Source organism: Protopterus annectens, chromosome 10.part0, assembly GCF_019279795.1.
Source record: "Protopterus annectens isolate FY-2018-M chromosome 10.part0, PAN1.0, whole genome shotgun sequence".
Classification (NCBI taxonomy): Eukaryota; Metazoa; Chordata; order Ceratodontiformes; family Protopteridae; genus Protopterus; species Protopterus annectens.
This window is the reverse complement of record NC_056744.1, coordinates 778010985-778037058: the sequence shown is the minus strand read 5'-3', so window position 1 is coordinate 778037058 and position 26074 is coordinate 778010985. Positions and strand designations below refer to the sequence as shown.

Sequence of the window (26074 nt, the reverse complement as noted above, 5' to 3'; positions counted from 1 at the left end):
GAGGGGGAAAGGCAGAGAAGGGGCAGAGGGGGAAAGGCACAGATAGAGAGGCTTTTCCATGTAAAGGATAGGGCGTCCACTTTCTATGCTTGGCTGTGGGGAGTTCTGGTGCAAAATTTGCTCAATTGATGGCTTTGGGGGGAAGCAGAGAGATCCACCTCTGGTGTCCCCCACCTGTGGATTAGAAGTCTGAATGAGTTGGGTTCCAGTTTCCACTTGCGTGGGTCCAGAAGATTTCTGCTCAAGTCGTCTGCCAGTGAATTTTGTTTGCCTGGCAGGAATTGAGCTTGCGGGTGCACTTGACTGCTCAAGGCTGTGTTCCATAGAGCCATGGCTAACCTGCAGAGTGGGAAGGAGTGAGTTCCCCCTGCTTGTTTATGTACCACACAACTGTGGTGTTGGCTGTCTTTAACAAGAGTTGTCCTGGAAGGATACGGTATTTGAAGGCTGTCAGAGCATTCTGTACAGCTAACATTTCTTTCTGATTGATATATACAGGTGAATCTGTCCTGGGCTCCATTTGCCTTGAATGCATTTCCCTGCCATGTGACCTTGCATGCACAGTTTGATGAGTCTGTTGTCAGGGCTTGGGAGGGGAGGGGTTGAGTGAAAGGGAGTCCCTTGTTGTTTGGCTGCCCACCAAAAGGAACTTTGTCCTTAATCAAGGAATGATAGGAATCACTGTTTCCAGGTCCTGAGAATGTTGACACCAGACACTTTTTAAACTACCATTGAAGTTTCCTCATATGCAGTCTTGCATATGGAATTAGGAGAATTCATAAAGCCATGAACCCTAGGGCTTGCAGTAATATTTTTGCAGATAGCTGGGTTTTGATGGCCAGTAGTTTGAAGTAATTTGTCAAATAAACTTGCTTTTCTGGAGTGAGGGATGCCATCTGGGAAGTTGTGTTCAAGCTTGCTCCCAGGAATACAATCTTTTAGCTGGGTACCAGATGTGATTTCTTTTTGTTGATTGTACACCCCAGAGGTTAGGAGTCTCTTTACAAATGTCAGGTGCTGAAGTAGCAATTCCTGACTCTCCGCCTGAATCAGGCAATCGTCCAAGTATGGGTAAACGAATAATTTCTCTGCCTGCAGTATGCAACGGCTGGAGCCAGGCACTTTGTGAATACCATGGGCGCAGTAGATAAGCCAAAGGGAAGTACAGAGAACAGATAGTGCATAGAGCCTGCCCTGAAACGTAGATATTTCCTGCAAGATTCCCTTATGGGGATGTGCAGATAAGTTTCTTTTAAGTCTAGGGTGACCAGCCAGGAGTCCTTGGCAAGCATCGGAAGCAGCTGTTGGAGTGTAAACATTTTGAATTTTGGTACCATCAGGAAGGTGTTGTGACTTGACAGATCCAGGATAGGGTGCCAAGAGTTCTCTTTTCTGGGCACCAAAACAGTCTGGAGTAGAAACCCTGTCCCCTTTGCTCTGTTGGAACATGCTGAATAGCCCTGATACTGAAAAGATAAAGTACTTGCTTTTGGGCCTCTGCCCACTGGTTTGGAGGAAGGTCTGGCAACCCCCTTGGGGTTGGCAGTGAGTGGAAGTAGAATCTGTATCCCTGGGATACAATGTTTAAGACTTATCTGTCCTGGGTAATGTATTCCCAGTTTTTTGCATGCAGGGCGAGTTTTCCTCCTAGGGGAGCAAGTACTTGAGCATGGCTGAGAAGGATGAAAGACAAGACATTGTGAACTTTTTCCATAAGTGGGTGGCTTACCACTCCCAGTTTCTGAGGTGGGAGCACTCCATTGTTTAGATCTGTGCATATCCTGACACTGTAGTCTTTGTGGTCTGTTGCCTCTAGGTTTGGACTGAGAAGGTCTGGGAGGGACTGGAAAGGGTCAGTTTTTAGAAGGCCAATGCCTACTAAATATAGGTGGCTGTACCTGCAAGAAATCAGTTTGCACAGATTTTCCTTTTTCCTCCATCTTTTTAAGAACAACTTCTGCTTTTGTGCCAAACAAACATTCTTGGTTTAATGGAGCATCTAGTAATTTTGCTTTGACATGGTCTGGCAAGATTTGTTCCTTCAGCCAAGCATGCCTTCTCAGAACAGCCCCAGTGACAGCAGCCCTGCAAGATGCTTCTAAAGTATCAAAACCACAATGCAAAGTATGTTTACCAACTTGGTTTGCAGAATGCATTAACTCTTGTAAATCTTTACTTTCTGCACAATCAGGAATCAACAACATTTTTTGATTAATTAGTCCCATAATATGTTGCTGGTACTTCAACATGTCAAACTGGCAATTTAAAGCCCTGATGGCAAGAGTTGCAGAGGTATATACCTTCTTACCCCAGCTGTCTAAAGCCCTAGAATCCCTGTCCGAAGGGGTTGGGTTTTTGGCTGTAGTAGCCTTAATACCTTTAGGTCCCAGGGAAATGGTTTCTGGATCCACAGTGGGATTTTTAGAGAGAGGAATTTGCGACAGTCAGGTACTCTAGTACCACTCAGGCTTTCTAGGAGCTGGTGGTAAAGTATCAGGGGTAAGACTGGATTCCATGAAGACATCTACAATATCCAGGACAGGGGGTATAGTTCTCGGAGTCTCTTTTTGGACTGTGGGTAGTCCTGGCATTCCCAGCAGAAATGGTCTTTTTGGGTATGCAAGGTTTCACCGAAAGAAAAGTCCTCTGGAGAGGAGGCAGAGGGAATGGAATCCTCTGCATCTGAATCCTCATAGGTAGATAAGGGTATGTCCCGATAATCAGAGGGATCAGAGTCATCTGACTCATGGACTGTAAAATCAGAAGGAAAATCAATTCTTTGTCTTTTAGAGGGGGAAGGCTGGCTTCCCCTAATTAAAGTAATAAGGTCTTCAGCCATTCTAAGCATTTGTTTCTGTGGCATGGGAGCTTGAGAATGCACTTTGGTTGTTGGTTTCCTAGGCGTAGTGCAACTCTGGGCCTGAGAAACTCGGTAGCTTTAGTCAGAAATGAAGTAGTCTGTTTAATATGAACATCGGAAGGTCTGAATACACCCTCAGAAGCCGGTGCCTGCACAGCGGCTGCGGACCCATCCAAGATAGAGACATCCGCAAATTCCATAGTTGAAGAAGCATCTCACGGCATTTCAGACTCCGAATGGGTCTCAGTAGAGGCCTTCGAATCTGTAGAAGCGGTATCAGGGGCTGTGAAAGTGCCTGAGTACCGGCAGACTGGCGACCAGCTTAAAGGAAGCGTCATCAGCAATTTTGGACCTATGCAGTCTCTCCGTCTTTATCCTTACGTTTTTTTCGGAAGATCGGTAGTCAGATGGCTTATCGGAGCCATTTCAGAATATGGAGAAAGAGAGCGAAAGAATTTAGCGACAAAGATAGCCCGACGAATAGTTCGGACGTTGAACAAGGCACAAAAAAGACAGCAAGGAACGTCGTGGTCTAGGCCTAAACAGTTGAAGCAGTAAGAATGAAAATCTCTGTGAAAAGCATTTGCTTTCCACAGGCACTTGTTAACTTTTTCAAACATCAGTTAGAGCAAGAAAAAAGGATCCTCAATGGGGTACTTAGCTTTTGAAGACTTCAGGTTTGAAACTCGAAAAACGAAAATTTCATGTAGCGGCCGACAGGCACTTGTGAACTGCTTCTGCTTCGGGCTGCCGCACGGCAAGAAAAGCTGATGTAATTACGTCGGCTGCATGTTTTATACCCCTGACTACCTGACGTCATGGAAGAGGCGACAGCATCCAACATAGAAATCCCAAGACTCTAGTATTCGGGACGACTGAGGGCTACATGCAGACAGATAACCCAAGTGGGATGTCTGCAACAGTGAAACACGAAGAACATCATGCAAAACCTGATGGATCAAGGGACCATTCACCAACACCTATGAAAACAATGGACATTGCTTTTTAGGTGGATGGAGAATGCCCCTAAAGGGTGGTAGAGACCCCAAACCATGAAGTATCCATGCAGTGAAACACGAAGAACATCCATGAATCCATTCTGTACCTGGCAAAGAGAATTCTCCGAGATAGGATGGGGTGGGGCAACACCTCCAATACTCAATATACATAATATGGAGGGGGTACATTCTAGCTAATGAGTTGAGAAAATGGATGAGTCAGTGCACACATATGGAAGAATAATATGCATATAGATGGTATCAAACATGTTAAACAAACATGCTCTAAACCAAGCAAGTGATCACACTCAACCAATATGCAAGTACTGAAAAATTTGGTAAGTTACTGGAAAGCTATGGTACCTGTTATTGTATGGCTACAGATGGCTTCCTCTGTTTCAAGATGGGTTTTATAGAGGCCCTCTCATTAAGGCCCTAACCAATATCGACTCTCAGCCTTAGGATCCACCTTACTTCCTATGACATTCCTAATGTCTCTCTCACGTACTGTCGGAGTTACCTCCTCAACAACCATGAACTTAAAGTGATGTTCATTGCCTGCAGACCTTTTCCTGCTTTGGAAAGGTCCAGGCAAATGTCTCAATGATTTTCTACCAGCACTGAATGAGAGGTTTAGTTATTTGAAGTTTACAATGAACTACTCGCAGAAGAGAATAGAGTACCTAGATGTGTTTGTGGAGAGGCTTGGTAATGGAATGATCATTACAGGTGTATATAGAAAGAAATGCTATAGGAACACCTTGCTGCATAGGAGTAGCATGCACCCAGGGTACATTTTTAAGAATATTATCAGAGGGAATGGTATGAGAGTGTCCAGATTAAATGCCTCAGATGATGGTTTTCAAAATTAAATATCTAATTTGAGGGACATGTCGTCTAATAGAGGTTATACTCAGTTCGAGTTAGACCACAGTTTAGCAGGTCTTAATGAGTTAAGACTAGACAGGGCCACCCCCTACTTCTCTCCATGCATGGATACAGGTAGACTGTACATGGATACAGCACAATCAAACAAGCTTAAAACACATATGCATTTCACTACTGATGTTAAACCTATTTCAGACATTATTAGGAAAAATTGTAGGGTTCTCATGACAAAACCACATGTTAGGAGCATTGTTGGGGATGGACCAGTTTTTAGGTTCAAGAATAAGTGTAATCTTAAGAGGATACTACCTCACAGCAATAGAACTGTGAGAAATTTTGATGGTGAGTTGGGTAAACATCCTTGTGGGAGCTGCAACCTCTGTGAATATATAAGCACTACTGGTGTCTTTGTACACCCAGAGTCTGGTCGGAGGTTTGAATTTAGGATCCGTGCGAACTGTCAAACCTCTAATGTAGTACATCTAGCATTGTGTATGTCTTGCCAATAGTTTTACATAGGAAAGACTAATCGGACACTCTGGGAAAGAATGAGGGAACACCTTTATAGCATCAGAATTAAATACGACAAAAATGCCTTATCCAAGCATGTGAAGATTGCAGGCAATGAACATTAAGTTCATGGTTGTTGAGGAGGTAACTCCGACAGTACATGAGGGAGACATTAGGAATGTCACGGAAAGTAAGGTGGATCCTAAGACTGAGAGGCGACAGACGCAAGGGCCTTAATGAGAAGGCCTCTATAAAACCCATCTTGAAATAGAGGAAGTTATCTGTAGCCATACAATAACAGGTACCATAGCTTTCCAGTAACTTATGAACATTTTCAGTACTTGCATACTGGTTGAGTTTGATCACTTGTTAATTTAGGGTTTAGTTTGTTTAGCATGTTTGATACCATCTATATGCATATTATTCTTTCATGTGTGTACACACTGACTCATCCATTTTCTCAACTCTTTTGCTGGAATGTACCCCCCTACATTATGTATATTGAGTATTGGAGGTGTTGCCCCATCCTGTCTCATAGAACCCTCTCTTTGCCAGGTTTACTGTGTTATCTTGTATCGTGTATATTTATATATATATATATATATATATATATATGAGAGAGAAAGAATATACCCATGGAGCATAGAGGCATAAGTTTTGCATAATAATGTCAATTTGTGACTGTTACATTACTCTGAATATCTCAAATGAGCATGATGGGTCGGAGCAATACAGCACTGCTTTAACTCAATTTTTCATTCATTAATTTTAGAACGAGACATATACAGATGTGCTCTTGCACAGTATGGCCTTTCTTTGCTACTGATTTATATGTACACGGATTTAAATGATGATCGATTACCAATTATAGTGTTCAGTAGGATGCTTTAGGCTCCGTATACCCGATGTAGTTCTTATTGGGGTTAAGAAGTTGAGCCTTGGGGTTTAGCTTGCAGAGTAATGTTATTTTGAGTCTGTTGGAATGTTTCAACTGAGCTTGTTTGGTTGATGCAATAATAAGTTTTGCTTTAATCCAGTGATGCATGTTTGCTACATACATTTTTTAAGTATCAGTAATATATAGGTGCACTATTGCACCTTATGGTTCATTTTTTCGCTACAGATGCATATGTACATGAATTCTAAGGAAGATCGATGCCCTTTTAAAGTGTATAACAAGACAGTTAGGCACTGTATATATATCTCTATAGGGGCCACGGGGTTGAAGCGTTCACACTTCTATTAAGTCAGAATGGAATATTCCTGATGAGTGTGTGATGCACATACTATTTGACAACAACTGTTACCTAGTACGTGTCTTGATTGTATTAAAGAGTTGAATAAGCTTTGCAGAAAGTAACAAATATTGCATATTATATTTACCATCTTCAATTTTTGTTCTTGAGCAGATGGCAACTGTGCATAGCTCATACCTTAAATGCTAATAGGATGCGTTTTTAAATTTATTTTGAGTTTTAGTATTTTGTATATACATCATTGTATCTCAGGGTTTAGTTTTTGTTATAGACGGGAATGTACATGAATTCTAAGGAAGCTCGATGTTCTTCTAAAGTGTTTAACAGGGTGCACTAAGTTCCGTATGCGCTGTACAGTTTTTTACTGGGTTGAAGCGCTTGCGCTTCTATTAAGTCAGAATGGAACATTTCTGATGAGTGTGAGGCACATATTATGCACTGTACATGGTTCACTCAAGCAGTCTTATTTTTGTATTGGATAACATGTATTTAGTACATTGTTTGTACTATAGAGTTGAGTAAGCTCTGCCCGAAACTGACATACATTTTCAATACTACATTTATTGTTTACTTTCAACTGTTCATATTTGAAGCAGATAGCAATATATGTAAGGCTCATGCTTTAGATGTGAATAGGATGAGTTTCCTTTTCTTTGAATGACTTCTGATTCTATTGTCAACTATGAATTCATGAAAGATATATTGTAATATAATGTTTAATTACAAATTAATCGGTGTTTAGTTTGTGTTTCATTTACATCTTTTTATATCATTGGTCTTTAATGTTTTTGTCTGTTACCAGATACTTACTATGTATATCCACTAGGGGTTTTGAAACATTGTAGCACTTCTAGATAGGATGTGATATTACAGTTTAGAGCAATTTGATTGGTTGCTCTATGTTTTTTAAATGTTTTGTTACCAGTTTGTCTTATGGTCTGGTGAAGCTATTTAGTGAAAGCGCTTATCGTATTTAAACGCGTTTTTTTTACATTTTATGACATTCCTTTATTTCTTGTGAAGTCTGTGGACTGCACACGTTTTTTTTACTTACCGTGATTTATTTTTATCTATACTGTATACTGAATAACAGGTCTTTTACCAGACAAACCGTAAACACACCAACATGCCTCTAGAAAAAGGAAGCAGGACCACAGACTGAATGCCCCAATTATAGCCCAAGCAACTCTAGTTTAACTGGCAGCTCAAATGCTTCATGAGGCTAGCAAATTAAATGGGTGTCCATGGGGGGGGGGGGGGGGTTTGGCCAAATGTAGCTGTAATACGGGGTAGGGGCAGTCGTGTGGTTCACCAAACCATCACATGGCAGTAACATTCACTGAGCAAGTGCGCAGGAGCATTCAGTTGCATAAAAAGGAAACCATACTGCCACTAACGGTGATGCTGATTATATGGGTTGGAATATAGATATGCCCTCATAACGGCGATGATGGCAAGGCCACAAACAACTTTCATGGCTGTTTAAATGACAGTCCATCTAGGTAGCTCTTGACCTTGTGGGCCTCTGGGAATGACCCCACCATGAGGGAATGAATATCTTCAAGAAGTGTTTGGGGAGACCCGACGGTCTGCAAGTGTAGGTGGTGGATTTGGCCAAATGTAGCTGCAATATGGGGTAATGGCAGTCATGTGGTTCACCAAACCATCACCTGGCACTAACTTTCATTGAGCAACTGCACAGGAGCATTCAGTTGCATTAAAGGAAGGCATACTGCCACTAATGGTGATGCTGACTGGGCACCACCCAGCCCACAGGATGGGTTAGTATATAGAAATGTCCTCATAATGGTGATGATGGTGAGGCCACAAACAACTTTCACGGCTGTTTAAATGACAGTCCCATCTACATAGCTCTTGCCCTTGTGGCCATGGGGAATGACCCCAACATAACGGAATGAATGTCCTCGGAAGGCCTGAAGGTCTGCAAGGGTATGGCAGAAAGAACGCAGGACAAGCACAGTATCTAAAAATACAGTACTATTAAACATCTTATCTGCATGCAAAACATGACTGCCAAATGTAACTGGGAAGAGAATTCAAAAGTTGACGGCCAAAAGAACACACTATGTTCAGTGCTCTAACGTGTTGCAGATCTTTGTATGGGAGGTCACCCTTGTAAATTGTGTTTATTTCTGAGCCAGTGATGAACCCTATACAGAACACAGGAGAGAATATTTTACTTTAATGAAAATCACAAGTGTTGACTTTTAGCAAAGACTGCTTAGACTCGGCAAGTAACTGAACACACCTTCAATACCAGTCAGTGATAAAGTGATAGAAGCCCATACTAAATGAAGTTCTCTAACACAACAGATCAGCAACATGAGCAAACAGACAAGTATGAGCCCAACCAAAGAAACAGTCAATAAGCTAGGATCAGTTTTTTTTTTTTTTTTTTTTTTTTATTTCAGCAGCAATTAAGTAAAAACTCTACATAAAACCAACAGAATACCAGTTGTGGCTCAAAAGGCTCTGTTGACCAGTCCACTTATTTGGTAATCAAATAGAAGACAACAGATAGAAACAGTCCTGATAAATACAATTAAGGCAGAACATAAATGGATCAAGATACCATTTCAGCAAACTGCAACAACTAAAGGTAAGACTTCTTTCAGCTTCTGTACATTTTCCCCTGGGTCTTTTTTTTTTTTTTTTTGGTCCCCCTGGAACTTATGAACCCCGGTACTCTTGTCCATGCCAGGTCTAGCAGATGCTCTGGAACAGCTCTCCCCACACTTACCCAGTTTTTCACTAGGGCTGGTCACAGATCTTGACAGTGTCCTGTGGACTCAGCTTGCCTGTGCTTCCATCCAGGATTTTTAATGAATTATCCACGCCTTTCCCTGCCTCCCCCCCACACACACTCACTGTTTACAACTGTGAGCAATTCTCCACTTTGGTCCATGCCTCTCCTTAGGGAGGAGTATCAACAAGGCCCTCCCACCTTAGATAGGAGTGCTCTTCCCTGACACACTGCCAGTTGCCCGAACTGTTAATCGAACCCGGGACAACTGAGCCACAGTCACGGCTTTATCCCTCTACTCTATGACAGTAGCTTGTTTTTCCCTTGGGTCTTGCCTAATACAGGGGTCCGTTAATCAGTCCACTTATCTGGTTATCAAACTGAAGGTAAATAAAAATAGAAATGAGAAACCACTCCAGCACTATGCAAAAAAAAAAAATCTGCTATCCTAAGAAGCAAGGCAAAGTAACATACTTGATGCACAACAGTACTAGGCAACCATGCAGTACAAAATGCACAAAGAGAGTACATAATATTAAAATATTAAAAGAAACATGGCATTCAACTACTTGTCCCCCTACATACCCCAACAAGGGGATGCATGTGCAGTAGTGGTAGTGGAAGCCTAACAAAAACAGCAGAAAAGCAAACTTCTGGTTATGGTGGAAGCAGGGAAAGTTTTGAGTTCTCTCTCTAGTTAACCTACAGGTGACTTGCCTTTTTTACCACCTTATGTGGTGTTTAATGTGCTGACCATGTTTTTTGCCACTGGCGAACATCTACAATGAGTGCTTCAATCAGAAATACTTCTCATAGAATTTGTTTTCCCACTTTGATGCCACTGAAAATTTTTAACCCAATGATATCAACTCAGGGAAATAGGAAATGCATAACACATGTTGCACATGCGCAGACATGTGTCCATTAAAACTCTATGGACCTCTGTCTTACATGGCATCAAAGAAGAAAACTCAATTATCTGGGCCAATGTTTCAGTTAAGTCCATAAAACTACTGAAAAAATGACCCAAATAAATTGTTTAAATTATCGCAAAAATCATTCCAACACTTAAGTCACCAGGTGCAGTAATGCAGTGTTAAACTTTGATAATGCACTTAAGCGACAGGGAAGTGGCCATCTGAGATGTAAAATTGAAATGGTGTTCCAGCAAATGATGTTTTAAAATACGAATTTTGAATAGACACCCTGTTCTTTCTTTTTTTCTTGTTTGCAGTGAACATCTGGCCACCCATGTGGAGTGACAGGGAAGCTTACAGATACTGCAGCCTGACAGTGGCAATAAGAGATGAATAAAAGGGGGTTAGCAAAAGAAAACAATGAAAACTCTTCAATGGACTGCATGCTTGTTAAATTCAATTAAATCAAACCAAGGACAAAACTGATTGAGGAGCGATCCAAGGAGGTAGCCAAAGAATTTGGGGAAACTTACTCAAAGCACAATGACACCCTTCTGAAGTTACAAAAGGGAAGGTGAGATACAAAGCTTCAGGTAGTACACAATCAGTTAAGTGTTAAGCAACCAGATGCTAAAATTGTGGGCTTGGAGGTCTTGGTACATAGCAGGAACCTTAGATAGGCTGGAGCTCCCCAGAAGGGAACGCTAAGACAACAGTCAAAAAATGCCTTCCTGAGTGGTCAGAGACACCAAAAGAACAAGTACATAAAAAAAACAGATACATGAGCATGTGAGACCTCAAACAGCTTTGTCTGGATCACTAGCAAAGTTTTCAGTGTGAAACCAAAGGATTTTAGCCTTTACAGAAGCCAGGGGAAGTACTTGGCAATGGTTTCAAGGTGTACTGTGAGCAAGACTTCAGCAATGAAACAAGCAGCAGATGAGGGAAATCTGTACCACTGAATCGGCAAGGGAGGGAGAAGAAACTAGGTTTCAAACTTGGACACCCTGCATTTTTTAAAATAATTTCTTCTCCACAGCGCCAAGACATTTTAGGAGACAGTGGACGGACCAGAACAGAATATAGCTCTTTGACCGATTCACATGAGGTTGACTATCGTGGGGGAGGGGGAGGACAGACAGGTTTCTTTACTTATGTATTTAGACTTTAGGTCTGCTTGTTACAGAACCACAACTACCTTATTCTGTACATACTGCACTTATTGTCTGCTGCCTCAGTATGATGGCATCCAGATACTTTAACTGCAGGGTTCAGTTCAGAGATTCATGCAGCAACAGTATTTTTTTTTTGCATATTTGAAACCTGAGGTCACATGCCTTTTTTGGCTCCTACCCACTGTTCATCATTTTAATCACCCAACCTGTCATCACCTTGTCTACCAGCTGCTAACCCTCTACCCCGGACTGGGGCCTGTTGTGGAACAAGGTATCCAGGGGCTTGGTACATCTGTGCATCCATTGGGAGATATTTTTTGCTTATGATCTTCCTGGACCATCTCCCAGACCTAATGGTATGCATGGGGGTGGGCAGGCAGTGGAGATGTGCAGCATACTACTACCACCTCCGCAGCAGCTAACCAAAGTCTCCATCCTATACCCTCTATGAGCACCTACCAGTGTGTCTTCCCCAGCCTCCACCATGGACAGACACAGTAAATGCCCACAGATGCCCATCTCTCCCTGCTGCTCCCATCAGTCATCCAAGCCACTAACCAAACTCAGGTCGACTGGGTCAGAGTCAGGGCTTAATCCCTCTACGTCAGTGGAGCGGCTCGAGGTCGCACATAATTTTAAATGTATTGCATACTTAAGCAGCTGGATTATGTAACAATTTAGCTACTACAATAAGATATTCTTGACTTCAGATCTACGGCAAATCTGTATTATCAAACAGTGTACAAGGGTATCATGAAGCTTTAGTCATTACATTACATTACTGGATTACTTTTCTCAAAAGTTTATTTTTACTATCCACTGAGTACTATACTGTAAGCAGCAGAAGTACAGCAATAGCAAATGCTCAAAAAATTACGGGACTATAAGTTATTACAATAATAAAGCTCAGTATAAATGTGTGTGTGCAGTACCTGCTGGACATTCTGCTACTCTTGTACTACCCATCAGTAAATGTAATTACCTTTATTTTATGACGTTTGACTCACTTGGGTCTCCTCCAGGTGTTGTGGATTCCTCCTGCATTCCAAAGACAATCAGCAGGTGGATTGGATACACTAAACTGGCCCAAATGGGAAAAGGTGTTGAGAAAGGATGGATGCGTAGTTACATTTTACAACTTATTTTTAGTGGTTATTTAACAATTATAATGCAAGTAGTACAAGATGTGAGCATTTTCCAGAATTGCTTAAAAATGGTGTACTTTTCAATCAATGGGTGAGACCTGCACACAGAAAGCACTCTGTTACCTGCCCTGCCTTACTCTGCACCTCCACCGTGGTGTGCAATAGACAACAAAGTGCCCTAGTTGATCTTTGGGCACCATACATGCTTTGGAAGAAAGAATAGAAGTCAATATGTTCTACTGTCAGACATTTCATAACTGACCTTGCAGACAGTCAAGTCCCCATCCCAATGGTTACGATGGAGGAATTGCATGTTTGATTTAGCAACATTTTTATTTGCAATTATTTTAAAGGTGCTGGAATGGAAGGAACAAACTCTGTATGCTATTTCCCTCCACTGAATTAAGAAGTCTGTATGCTTTTTGTAATACTGTATTCAATTTTCTCTATGAAGAGTTGTAGAACAGCTTACAATACCAAGCTGAAGTTAGTCTTCACAAACTCCATTATAGGGGAGGGCTGTGTATGACCAGTAGAGTCAGTGAAATACCACATACCTCATAGATCTGTACGCAAACCAGTTATGTGAATTTTTGCTAAACTGAATCCCACCCAAGCATCAAGAAAATTCACTATTAAACCCTAGTCCTGTAGCACAAAGGGATAAAGACTGACTGCACTGAAAGCAAGCCATATTCAACTAGTTACAAAGGAAACGGAATGACCAGATGGGGAGGACTGAAATAAGCAGTGGACACTGGCCTGACCATCCTGAGGGGAGCGATGAAGCTTGGCTCGCTGTTCTGGTGTCACCTACAAGTCTGCAGGTGCATCACCAGCAGCCTGAGGAAGTTAGGTGTACCCACTCTGCAAACAGTGAAGCATGCACACACCTGTCTACCAAAGGGGTCAGGATATGATAGAACTGCAGTGGCAAAGCCTGCCCTGGATTTAGAGAAGCGAGGCAAATGATAATACTTTGTGAAGGTATGAACAGAGCTCCAAGTAGCAGCTTCTAGAATGTCTTTGGTTGGGACTCCTCTGAGAAAAGTTACTGAGGTAGAGGCAGCTCTGGTGGAATGTGACCGGATTCCCTTGGGTACAGGTTTACCATGATGCAAGTAGCAGAAACGAATTCAGTGGCTTATCCACTTAGAAATAGTCTGCTTTGATATAGCCTTTCCCTCTGATCCTGAAGCAAAATGCCACCAGTAAGTTGCTCTGACTTTTAGAGATTTGGTCCTGTTTAAGTAGAATCTTAGTTGTCTGCGTATGTCCAATGAATGCAGAATCCGCTCCCCCTTGTTCTGTGGATTTCAGTAAAATGTTGGCAGGTGAATAGTTTGGTTAAGAGCCACACTGGATACCACCTTGGGCATAAAGGAAGGGTTGGTCCTGAGGGATACCCTGTCCGGGTAAAATGTAATAAAAGGCTCCAAAGCCACAAGAGCCTGTAGTTCTGAAACCCTTCTTGTTGAAGTGATTGCCAAAAGGAAAGCGGTTTTTCAAGATAAAAACTTTATATCCGCAGTAGCTGCTGGTTCAAAAGGAGGCAGGGTGAGTTTTTCCAGCACATAGGTTCATAGGTTGGTACTAGGCTATCAGCCCTAGGGCCTAAACAAGCCTAGCCATAACAACTCTCTGGCTATTTCTTCCCACACTATTTACTTCCCTGGACCCCCCCTTTTTTTTTTCTTATTTCTTTTTTTCTGTACATTGTTTAATTTGACAAAACATTCACAGTCGTAAATGCCAAGTTTTTCCTGCTTGCAATTTAACTGGTTTGTTTTGCTGCAATCCTCGTCTCTCTCTTAGCAATAGTAAGACGGATACCCTTTCCACGAGGTATGGATATCCATGGTTTGTTACCCTTGCCGAAAAAAAAAAATTGACAATCTGGTAGCAAAGCTGTTGCCATTAGCATCTTTTACATGGACAACATCAAATGAGCCCGGGTGTCTCTCTGTTGGTAAACACACCAACACAACCCAGTTAGCACCACCAGTTACCATACTCAAGTTCCCTGTATCAAACTTGAGCATGTCTGTTATTTTGCCACTCTCTAAGTTGATCTGCACTGATATCATTCACTTTGATGAGGGGATCTGGGTAACTGATAGTGCGTGCATCATGAGTCACCAAGTGAGGGATTCCTTTACTGCACACACAGATTTTTCTGACCTTGCACAGCTTGTACTTGGCATCTTCAGCAGTGATTCGGTGAACAGCAAACCACCCTTTTGTATCATATACAAGCCGGAAATGTTCTCCTGTTTTTTTCAATGCTAATAACATCTATGAAACCAGAAGGATAGGTGATGTCAGTGCGGACCTTACCATCCACCTTTATGAACCTCTGCATGCATATCTTCTTCACCTAGTCACCAGTTAGGGCATACTTGAGGCGATTCCTGAGGAGGATTATGACAGGCAAGCATTCTCTGAGTTTATGCGGACCAGTTGAAGGACATGGTACAAATACACCCGTCAGTTTATCCAGCATCCAATGTTTTGGTGCTGCAACACGCTTCAAGTGCTTCTTTGGACCACGGGCCATGGCTGGATCACCAGAAAAAAGGACCACTTCACGCTTACCGACGCAAATAATGACGTCACCTACGAAGAGCTGAAAGGGACAATCTTGTGCCTCACAAAATTGAGGTCCCATGCAGGAGTTGGTGATCTTCTGGGAGGCCTTAAATTTTTGGCACCTCTAAGATACTGTTTTAGCAGAGGATGAATGAAGATGGGAGGCTCCATGTTGTAATGAGCAGAGATGGCAGAGGCATGGATTTTTATTGGAGAGAAGGATAGGCCCTTGTCAAGCATCAGTCAAGTATTGTAAAATCTGAGGGATATTTGGTTTTGCTGTGTCCGTTCCTTGTGCTTGGTTCCAAGCACAGAATCTCTTCCATTTATCAGCATAAGATTTTCTAGTACTAGGCCTAATGGCATCCAAAATGACATCCATAACAGATTTACTGAGAGATGTTGTTTGAATAATTACATGGTCAGCCATGCTGCCAGGTTCAGAGTTTGGAGCAGAGTGTGCAGAATTTGATTGTTCTGCTGAGACAGTAGATGAGGTATTTGAGGCAAGTACCAAGGAGGGAGTTAAGACATATTCCTTAGAAGTGGGTACCAGTGCTGGTGAGGCCAGTCCGGAGCAATTAGGATCATTTTTGTTTTTTTCCTGCCTGACCTTTAGTAAGAAGAGGCAGAGGAGGAAAAGTGCAGACTGATAGGTTTTTCCAACTGAAGGATTGGGCATCCACTTTTCATGCTTGTCTGTGATAAGTCCTGGTGCAGAATTTGTCCAGTTGATAGATCTATTTGCCTCTTCCCAAAATTATATCTGGGCTCCTCCATTTCTGTGTTACCATGCTGAAGACTTGTGGATCCAGTTTCCACTCTTGAGGGTCCATAAGATTTCTGCTTAGGTAGTCTGCCAGAGTATTTTGTTTTCCTGGCAGGAATTGAGCTTGAAGATGTACTTGGTAAGTCAAGGCTGTGTCCCACAATGCCATGGCTAGTCTGCAAAAGGGGTAGGAATGTGTAAACCCCTGCTTGTTTATGTACCACATAACCATGGTGTTGTCCATCTTTATCAGTAGTTTTCCTGGATGAAGTAAGTCCTTGAAGGCTGTCAGGGCATTCTGAACAGCTAGCATCTCTTTCTGGTTGATATGCAGATGCATTTGTTTTGGGTTCCATATGCCCTGAATGCATATCCCCACCAGGTGGGCTCCCCAAACATAGTCTGATGCGTCTGTAGTTAAGGTTTGTGTGGCAGGGGGTAGAGTGAATGACAGTCCCTTGTTTTGGTGACATGTCTCTGCCCACCAAAGAAACTCCTGTTGTAGGCAGGGAATGAGAGGAATCATCGTTTCCAGACAGCGACAATGTTGACTCCATAAACTTTTTAGGTACCATTGAAGATTCCTCATATGCAGTCTTGCATATGGAATTAGTAGAATGCAGGATGCCATGAACCCCAAAGCCTGCAAAATTTGTCTTGCAGACAACTGGGTTTTTGTTGCCATCTGTTTGAGGTATGTAGTCAGTTGTCTTTGTCTGGCGTAAGGCAAGCCATCTGGGCAGTTGTATTCAAGCTTGCACCCAGGAATGTAATTTTTTGAGAGGGTACCAGTTGTTATTTATTTTCGTTTACTGTGTACCCTAGGCATGTTAGAAGCCTTTTTATAAACGCCAGATGTTGAAGAAGAATGTCTTTGTTTTCTGCTTGAATGAGACAGTCGTCCAAGTAAGGATAGATTTGTAGGTTTCTTTGTCTGCAAAATGCAATTACTGGTGCCAGGCACTTTGTAAAATCCCTGGGCGCAGTAGATAAGCCAAAGGGCAGTGCAGAGAATTGGCAATGCATAACACCTGCCTTGAACCGGAGGCATCTTCTGCACGATTCCGTTACTGGGATATGCAGGTATACCTCTTAAGTCTAGAGTCACTAACCAAGTGTTCTTGCCCAGCATAGGCAGTAGGTGTTTTAGTCAGCATTTTGAATTTTGGAATGTCCAAGAACGTATTCAAAAATCGATAAGTCCAGTATTGGACGTCAGGCATTGTCTTTTCTGGGTACCAGGAAAAGTCTTGAAAAAAAACCTTGTCCTTTTTCCTGTTCTGATACTGGTTGAATAGCCCCCATATCCATGAAGGACGTAACTTGTTTCTGGGCCTCTGCCCATTGATTTTGTGGCAGATCTGGCCAATCATTTGGAATTGGTAAAGTATGGAAATGAAATCTGTACCCCTGGGATAGTACGTTTAATACCCACTTGTCCTGGGTAATTAACTGTCAATTTTAAGCATGAAGTGTTAATTTCCCCCCCCCCCCCAAGGGGGCTGCCAAAAGATAAGTGCTTGGTGATGGTAGAGGAAAGTCATTGAGACTGCTTACTGTAGGGTTGTGCTTTGTTTCCTCCAGATTTGGAGATGGAGGCAACCCCATTGCTTTGACCAGTAATAACCCAGTGATTGGTATCTAGAGCCTTTTGAGCGCCTGGATTTGCCTTGAGAGGCTCTGTTGGACACAGGAAAGGACCAATTTTTAGTAGGCCAGTGCCTACTGAATCTGGGTGGCTGCACTTGTAAGAAATCTTTTACAGTTTGCATTGATTTAGCTTAGTCTTCCATTTTCTTTAAAACCTCTTCTGCCTTGTTACCAAACAGAGTATCATGCTGTAAAGGGGCATCCAACAATTTAGCTTTAACATGATCCTGCGCCTTGGAATTTCTATCAGAGGGGGTAGGATTTTTGGCTGTAGAGGCCTTTACACCTTTAGGACCCTGTGAGATAGTTTCAGGATCAGCAGCAGAAATTGGTGGGAGTCAGGAACCCTGTAATATCTGTCTGGCTTACTAGGAGCCGGAGGTAGGGAATCAGGAGCCATGCTATGTCTAATACAGGAGGTATAGCCAAAGGCCTATGCTGAGGAAGGAGGAGGAAATCCCCAAGCCTCTTTTTTGATTCAGAGAAATCCTGACTCTCCCAATGAAAATGTTCCCTTTAAAGTATTCAAGGTTTCTCCAAAAGAATAATCCTCAGGAGGATATGCAGATGGGATGGATTCTTCTGCATCAGACTCCCCATAGGGTGGTATAGAAAATTACTGGTCTGAAGATTCATAATCAGTGTCTTGCCTAGGCCTCTTAGCAAGGGGGGGGGGGGGTTGAACCCCTGATCAAGGTAATTAAGTCCTCAGCCATTTTTGATAATCTGTTTTTTAGGCATAGGGGCTGAGCACGTTGCTCATGAGTCTTTTTTTAGACTTAGATGAGGTTTTTGATCTTGGTTTTGAAGCTGGTGTCGGTTTTATATAAAAATGTTGAGGCCTGAAAACACCCTCAGAAGCCGGTGCCTGCCCAGTGGCTCCGGACCCATCCAAGGGAGAGACATCCGCAAGTTAAGAGAATCTCTCGGCATACCGGACTCCACATGGGTCTCGGTAGAGGCCTGCGACTCAAAAGTAGAGGGTATCAGGGGCTGCGAAAGCACCTGAGTACCGGCGAACTGGCAACTGGCTTAGGAGAAGCTTCGTCGTCGGTTTTGGACCTCAACGGTCTGTCTCTGTCTTTTTCTTTTGCGTGAACTCCGGTAGTCTGATTGCTAACAGACGACATTTCAGGATAATTAAACCGAGATCTAAAATATTTTGAAACAAAAATATACCAACGCTTAACAGTGCGTTGGTTAAATCTAGCACAAAACCGACAGCAAAGCACGTCATGATCTGGGCTTAGGCAAGGAATACAGTACAAATGAAAATCCTTATGAGGTATTTGCTTCCCACAAGTAATGCAATTATTAACTTTTACTGACATCGTTAAGGAGCAAGAAAAAGTTTCCCCAACGGGGTACTTAGCTTTAGTTGTAGACTTCGGTTCTGAAACTCGAATGAGAAAATTTCAGGAGTCGGCCGACCGGCACTTGCGAACTACTACTGCTTCGGGCACCGCACGGCAAGAAAGACTGAATTAAATGGCGTCGGCTGCATGTTTTATACCCCTAACGTCATGGAAAAGAGACAGCAACTGACGCAGGACCCAAGACTGTTATTCAGGCCGACTGAGGGCAACCTGCCAGCAGATTACCCAAATGTAATGACTGCAACAGTGAAACACTAAGAACATCCAGATCCTGTCTGGTCTGGGGGGACCGTCTGGATGACTCTTGTAGCAGCTTTTGGATTTCGTATGCTGCTGTTTGCCTTTGACTGGGTGGAACATTGGGTAATACTCCTGATGAAGCTGGGCAAAGATGAAAGGGGATGGGATAGCCTCTGGATATAATCCGTTGTACCCAAGAGTCTTATCTTTTGTCAGGCAGTGGGGTACAAGGAGAAACTACCCCCGACTGCTTCCAGAAGTGAGCAGTCGGGCAGCGCTGATAGGGTTGGCCAGAGAAAGAATCTCTGGAACCCCGGTATCGCAGACCTCCTCTGCCCCGAAAAGGGCAACTTCCATTGGAGTTTCCCTCATCTCTAGGGGAGAACTTGGCACGTACATCGCGGAAAGAACCCTGTGATTTCTTGTGCCAGATCTTTCTGCTCCTCCGATTTCTGTAGTAGAATCGCTGAGGAGTGGAATGTCTGACACCAAAAGCAGACAGGGTCTTGCCATCTTGTTCGCACCTTGCCAGCGTATCCTTGACTTTAGGGCCAAACAAAGAAGTGGCCTCTATGGGGGCATTCATGAAGGAAGCCTTAAAGGAGTCCGCAAAGGCTCATCCAAGCAGGTCATCTGGCGACTATACCTGCACCTACCACTCTAGCCGCCCCTTCCTTCGCGTGAGAAATAAGAAGCACGGGAAGACTTGGAAATGGACTCCAGGGTGGCTGAGAAGCCACCTTATCACGGACTTCGTCAGAAACAACTCCTGCCAAGGTTTCAGAGAGCTGGTTGATAACAGCTCACTAAAGCCTGGTAAAATGTGCCAAATAATTCAAAGACATTACGGCGAAGGTCGATGAAGCAAATACATGCTTCCCTAATCTGTCAATCGCCCAGGACTCCTTGATCGGTGGATGGACAGTTTGGCTCTCTTCTACAAAATCCTTCTTAATAGCAGCTGCCACCACCACAGCATCTACAGGAAGACCTCGTGACCAATAGGGGTGCTCATCAGCTGGGGGCGATATTTTTTCTGGTCTCTGAGGTATAGTTTCCATGGTGTCAGGAGCCTTCCATACGTGCTGCACGATGAGCTGGACAAGCTCAAATCGGCAGGCGGGGTGACCCAGAAGGTAGGGGTCCGGGCACGGAAAGCCTGCAGGAATACGGATTCCTCAGAGGAAGGATTAGAGGGCTTCCAATCACCCCTCTAAGGATCTCGGGGAGTCTCAAGAGACTGTGAACCGTAAGAGATCCCTGGAAGGTGCCATAGAAAAAAAAAAAAAAAAAAATCGCCGTGGAGCCAGGAATGCCCTCCCCAACTGCACCGAAGGCCACAAGGACAAAGTTAAAATGAGATCCACTATTGGAGTCGGAGGGAGGGAAGCTGCTGTCGGAGTAATAGGCTTCGAGACTTGAGTGGAAGTCGAAGGAGGAGTATACATTGGGGTTTGAGGCAGTATACATTGGGGTTTGAGGCAATATACACTCACCTGAAGGAGGGAACATGGACTTCGACGATTGAGAGAAACCTCTGGCCACAAGCAACTGGTCAACAAGCAGCAACACATCCTGTTCAGAAAGACTCTTGGCTGACCTCATGGAGAAAGCCAATGGCGATTCTGGTCTTTCTAGGAAAGGACTATAATGATTGCTAACAAAAGGATCCAGTGAAGGGGAATATTTGGATCTCGTTAATTCAATAGGTGCAGAGCTCGGAGCTGAAGTCTGCACCGAAGAAAAGGGTGTGGAAAAAGTCTGCACCAAAGATGTCAGCGCTGTAGTAGTTGAAGATGGCTGCACCATAAAGGCAAAGGTCTGCCCCGAAGGGTACGGTGCTGTAGTGGAAAGCGTCTGCACCGGCAATAAGCATGGTGCCGAGAAGGACTGCACCGAAGCACATGTCGGTGCCGAAAATGTCTGCGCCGTGGAGTACAGAAGAGTCATACGTGGAGCCAAAGGTGACTGTACCAACGGTGCCAAAGGGGAATGAACCTGTACTGACAGTGCCGTTGGGGGTTGCGACAGAACGGTTGGAACCATAGGCATCTGCACCGGGAACTCCACTGTCGGTATCGATAAAGGAGACATGGCTGTAGTCAAAATCATTAGGGGCAGTGCCGAGCCTGGAGCCGATAGGGTCACAGGGGGCAGCGCCAGAGTAGTCATCAATTTCACCTTCTTGTGAGTCGACTCCCTACGATCTCCAGAGGGAGGAGGAGGAGGGAGTGACTTCGATGAAGAGGAAGAATGCCTCTTGTGGGGTTTAACAGGAGGAGGTGAGCCCTCTGACCCAGAAATAGCCTCAGAGGAAAGAAGACTTCAGGAGACCTTTCAAGATTAACTTATTCTTCCTCTCATGGAGAGTCCTGGTAGAGAAATTTTTACAAATCCCACACGGAGGATCCACAGTCAAGTGGGAGACATTAAGACAGTAGACAAAAAAAAAAAAAAAAAAAAAACAAATATTCAAACTGTTAACGAACCAAGGCAAAAGGGTATGACCAGACACCACTTTATTGTGAGCGCTTTCGGATGCAAAACATGCGACCTTCCTCAGACAACATAAAACATGGCCATCGGAAAATGGTAACTTACAGTCAAAATCCTTGCGCTGCTTGAAACCAATGGTACTTTTCTTATCAGACATAACTGGTGTGGAGAAGCACAGTAGCAAAAGGAAGAATAATGGCTATCCAAGAAAAGGGTAAAAAGAGAAAAAGAAGGATTACCAATGATGGTAATGGAGAATTACCACAAGGTAAGAAAAGAGGGTAATAAAGGGAAAAGACGAAAGTGTGCAATAGGGTAAGAAAATATTAGAATAAACTTTTGAGAAAAAAAATTAGAGTAATAACATATAAACTTTCAAAAAAATTAGACAGCCTAGAGAGAGTGACTTGACCCTGCTATACAACACAGCAAACAAGATCTGCGGTAACAGGCAGCAGAGCATTCTGGGTAGGACCTTGGCTCGAGAATTTTTGGCTGACGCGAGCTTTATATTGGCCGGCTCGGTTCAGAGGACGGAACTGATAACTCACCAGTAAGGAATAAACGAAAATTAACATCAGATTAAAAGTTTCTTCACGAACCTTGTGGCTTCTCCTACTGGCAGTTAACGTAGTTTATGTTTCATAATGGTTAAGGTCTTTTCCCCACAGATACAAGGTTTGATTTCATTTCTGACTAGACTGTGCGAAGACATCTAGTAACAACTATTGGCAGTAAACTAATACCACCCGATAACCACAGCACATGTCTGCTGGGATCAGCTACAGCAGGGATTTTTATGTCTTGGTAGATTATGTCAGAAAAATTTGCTTTGCATCATCAGACAGACGTTTCTTGAAGTCTTACAGGTATATGCAGGAAATTAAAATGAAAACTCCACACATCAAAGCATCACTGGGTGAGATTTTTGTAGGGGTGTGAAGCAACAGAACTGGTGAATCTTTACAGAATACATGGATAAGAAAGTACACAGATAACCACCTTCCAGTGAAAAATGATAGGTTACACGCAATGCTTTCCCGCAAAATGTTACTTTTGGTTGGAAACAATGCTCCAATCTCATGCATATTTGATACTTCAGATGCCTGCTAATGACATGAGGTGCAAGAATAGATTTCAGATTTTTTGGGCGTGTTCTAAACTTGGTATGTTTGAAGTCTTAAAATACAAGAATTGGTTTTGTAGCTATGGCCAGGAAAAGTATCTGTTCAACAATCTGCATTTTTGTCTGGACCCTCCTCTCAAGGATGTCAAATGGGGGGGCAGCAACATGAAAAATATTTGTTAAATGTAAAAGCTACAAAGTCAGTACTGAAGGGCTTTCTTCTATTTGTACAGTTTGATGCATTTCTAAAGTAACATTCTGGACTTGGTTCTCACCAAAATGGGTGACTGCTGCACCACTCCCATAGTATGTTCTTCCCTGGTGAGATCAGATCGGACAGTCTCATTCGAAGTTTCTATTCCACCCAACCCCCCTTCCAGTCATAATGAAGCTAAAAACCTTCTCAAAAGCTGACTAAACACCTCATAAGGGAGGGTTACCTGTAGCTTCACACCACCGCCACCCACACAGGCTGCAGACAACTATGCTGAACAGTACGCCAATAATGCAGTATACAAGCACCTGTACAACTGCATGGACACATCCATACCCAACAGAACTAAAACCTGCTCCTCAAGGAAACAAACCTGTTTGGTGAACATCCTCTATCAACATGCTTTACAACAAAAGGAAGAAACGGTTGTCCAAGGGTAAAAAGGAACAAATTCCAAAATGGAAAATCTCCTTCCTTAGCAAGCAAGCAAATTAGATCACTAGTGAAAACCTCCAAGACCAATTATGAATCGAAACTAGCCTCCATAACAAAGGGAAACCATAACGTTGTCTTCAGTTAAGTCAGGAACCTCCATGGCAAAGCCTAGGTGTGTTCAGAATTAGTACTTAACAGTATCACTTACACTGATCCTTGTTGACTTAGCCAACCTGCTAGCAGACAGGTTCAGTACAGACTTCACCCCCCAGGGCCCTTTCGACATCCCCTATACTTGTCCCACAGCTCGCATCGCCATAGATCAAGTGTTGCAGGCCCTATCCGAGGCAAAGAACACAGCTTCCATGGGACCTGATAGTATCCATGCATGTATTCTGCACCATCTCCAGCAAGAATTGGCTTTGCCACTGAGCACCCTATTCAACCACAGCCTAAGTACAGGCTTCATTTCAGCAGAGTGGAGAACTGCCACTGTCATCCCCTTGCACAAAGGTGATGCCACTACTGACCCTGGAAACTATCGCCCCATTAGCTTGACAAGTCTGATCTGTAAATCCTTGGAACGTATTATTACGGATCTCAAACAAGGACATAGGCAATCTCCAAGCACTTGACCCCACCCAGTTCGGATTTGTCAGGGGCGGAGCTTGCCTGTTGATTCTGGCCGACTTCTTTGAAACTCTCTCAAAGGCTCTGGATGAGGGAAGTCGGAACATACTGCTTACCTTGACTTGGCCAAGGCCTTTGGCACAATCCCCCACTCGGGCATCACTGAAAAGCTAACACAACTTGGTGTAAATCCCTCTCTAAACAGGTGGGTGGCCAACTGGCTCACCGGCAGGACCCTCAAAGTTAAAATAAGCACCTCCACCTCCGATAGCAGACCTATCACTAGTAGAGTTCCGCAGGGATCGGTCCAGGGACCCCTACTGTTTGGCATCTATTTCTCAGACGTCCAGGCAAAAACAAAAGGCCTTTGGCTGACCAAGTTAGCGGACAAATGTAAGTTGGGTGCTCTGACTTCCCAAGTGATGTTAACATACTGCAAGAGGGTCTCACAGCAACTAATGACTGGTGCCAAAATCATGGCCTCAAGCTACATACAAAAAAAATGAATCATACCAGTCAGCAAAAACACGACCTCTGCTGATTACCACATCAACAGCAACTCCCTAAGCACACAACCTGTGGTAAGAAACCTGGACACTCAGGTTGATAACCTCACATACATCATGTAGCGGCAGTGGTCAGAAAAGCCTTTTACTTGGTTCATCTCATAAGTCAAAAGATTGTATACAGAAAAAAAGGAGGAGGTTATTACCTCTCTATACTCCTTCCTTGTTAGATTAAGAGTATAACATCCCACTTGGTGCGGATGTTTGGAGAGGTACATCCCAACTGGAAAGGCCACTGAAATACTTCACAAAGAGAATCCATGGCCTCCCAACACCTGTCCTATGCAGACAGGCTCAAATCACTATCACTCTATTCGGTTGTCATACAGATTGCTCAGGGGTGATCGGTGTCTCGCCTACAAGGCAATCTTGGACTCTGCCCTACTAGAGATGCTCCATATCCGTAAGTCTAACACCTCACATACTACCCGTTCAAAAGGCCTGAATCTAATAAGCATCAATAAAACCTGCTGGAGAGACAGGTTAGTCTCCCAGAGGCTACCCTGTCTCTGGAATAGACTTCCCATACACGTCAAACAGAGCACCTCGGGGACTCTCTTCAAGCACATGATGAGTGGATGGGAAACCACAAATCTCTCCCAGGGGTTCCACCTGTGTCCCCCACTGACAGGGGTGACAAGGGCTGACAGACGTTCTTTTTGGGGGATAAACTCCTGGCTAGGCTTGTAAGGTCCCCAGGGCCATTAGCCTAGTAACCTCCTATGATCCTATGAATCAATAAAAATAAAACAAGGCAGAGTTATGCAAGTAGCAGGCTTCTTTGGTTACAATTAGATAAATATGGTACTGGAGTCACTCAATTACATAATTTTGAAGAGACAGGGAGGAACTTACACATGTCCAGGGAATGGACCTGTGTCTCTACTGTGAGATGGCTTCACACTTAATATATCTGCAAATCACCAAAGACACTACCCATGTCCAATACTTCATTACAATGACTTTTCTTCAGCCTCAGAAGCTGTGCGGGTGATAAAAACATTCTAAGACTAAACCTTGAATTCCACATAAAAGGACAGGTTTGTGTTAACTGGTAAGGAGGGGGGAAAAAAAAAACTTTTTGAGACGTGTCTTTAACATGCTGATTAGTAGGACAATAAAGTCTGTACAGTCACAGAAAAATGTCACACACTCTTCAATTCTCATCAGACTGCTAAAATATGAAGACAAGCTCACAACCTCTGCAAAAAGCAAAGCAGTGTGCCTAAACCTTAACTACTGCCTCCAAGTCACCCCTGCATCAGTTCAACTTGCACAAGAAGGCTTTTACCAACACCACAGAATGCAACTCCTGGCTTCATTAGGTGAAGGGTCTTTCCCTTGGATGTGTAACCTACAATGGCAACATGTTCTGTACTTCTTTAAAAGTGAAACAAAATTCCAGAAAGTAAGAGAACTACCCCAAATATATATATATATATATATATATATATATATATATATATATAT

The 26074-nt window shown here is 43.3% G+C and overlaps 1 protein-coding gene and 1 pseudogene across 4 annotated transcripts in view; both read right to left on the bottom strand.

Moving 5' to 3' along the window:
- The window catches only part of SERBP1 (SERPINE1 mRNA binding protein 1), a 1097797-nt gene that overhangs the window by 1020429 nt on the left and 51294 nt on the right, over positions 1-26074 (bottom strand). The gene's annotated exons all lie outside the window — the stretch shown is intronic.
- Positions 14237-15133, bottom strand: LOC122813335 (annotated as a pseudogene).